Source organism: Nipponia nippon, unplaced genomic scaffold, assembly GCF_047370975.1.
Source record: "Nipponia nippon isolate SJK-2023a ecotype South Korea unplaced genomic scaffold, ASM4737097v1 scaffold_30, whole genome shotgun sequence".
NCBI lineage: Eukaryota > Metazoa > Chordata > Aves > Pelecaniformes > Threskiornithidae > Nipponia > Nipponia nippon.
The window spans coordinates 674492-675979 of record NW_028262348.1 but is presented as its reverse complement, the minus strand read 5'-3'; positions in this window follow the sequence as shown (position 1 = coordinate 675979).

The following is a 1488-nucleotide window of genomic DNA, read 5'->3' as shown; positions in this document are numbered from 1 at the left end:
AGCATTTTCCTTTAATTAGTTTATTCTGCAAGTGTGACCATTAGCTTTTGTACTTACAAGTGCTTACAAGTGCTAAGAGACAGCAATCAAGTCTCATGCTTCAGGGCACAAAACAGCCACTACACCTCGGGGAAGAAGGGAGTTCTAGGCGTTCGTGAACAGAAATTGCTATACTAACATTTAAAGGTCAAAGATGTTCAAAAAGAGGAGGTCAAAAGCAGGATATCGGTCTCAATGGGCCAGTGTTGGATCCCACACAGCAAATTCAGGAGCTCCCTTCATTTCAAAGAGGGTTGCTCTAAGGCTGCAGCTGATCCATGGGCTAGTTTTGCTCCCAATAAAATAAACGGGTTTTTATTTTGTCAGTGATGTTATTGGGACATCTGATTTTTAGTCCGACATGCCAAACATACTCTGAATTCACCCAGTTTCTGTAACCAACAACACCCCCTTAGCTCTGCTTTCACTGCGCTTTGGAGCAGGCAGTGCAAGGACACGCAAAGGGGACGGAGGAGCTGAACCAGCGGAGGGGACAGGCTCTTTTCCAATAGCACATTGGATTTGAGGCATCCCCGTACTAGGCAGGGAGAGAAGGGCCGATGCTTAGCGTGGCAAGGAAGAACGTTTAGAAGAAGGGGGTTGGAGAGTTGGAGAAGTCCTGAGGAGGATTTTATAGCAGGAGATGGTCCGTTGGATCCCGGCACCTTTGAAGGACCACATCCAGCCTTCCAGGCATCCCTTTGAAACTACTGGATAACACAGAAGACCACAGGCTCTCCTCCTTCAGCTAACCTGGGGACAGCCAGCACTGGGGAGTCTCAGTACCGCTGAGGAGGAGACTGCCGTGTGGTGGAGCAACATCAGCTTGTAGGTCAACCGGAGATTATTTATTACATATGGGGAAAAATAAGTCGGAAGAGAAAAGATCAGCTGAAAATGGTATCAAGGTCGAATCTCCTCTGCCTGTACTTGCACAGCCACTACCAGACACAAGCAAAACGGGATGCAGAAATGCTGTTCTGCTCTGCTACAAAAGGAAAGCCAGCATCAAATCTGCCCCCTCCATGTCCCGCTTTTCTAATGCTAGTATTTTAATTGTAAAAAGCAGAAGACAACCATAATCGGAATCTGAAATGGAAAAATAGAACAAGAACTGGGTCAGATTCAAGCTAGCAGCGAGATGGATCAACATCCCACACAGTATGAAACTGCACAACAGCAGCAGCACCGCGGGCATTTCAGACTCTGCGCCCGACAAGAGCGCGGGATGGGGACCGCGGCTGCCTTCTCCCCAGAAGGGCACGGGAGGGCCGCCTGCTGCCGCTTCATTTGCACACCGCGCATCAGCGCGTCTAGAGAACACACGTTTGCTACAAGCGCTCAAATCCTTTTGGCTTTTCCCAGCTGACTGATGGGGAAGGTGGAGTCATTAATTACCCATGACTAGTTAACAACTAGCTTTCTCCCAGCCATTCTCGTTGCACTGGA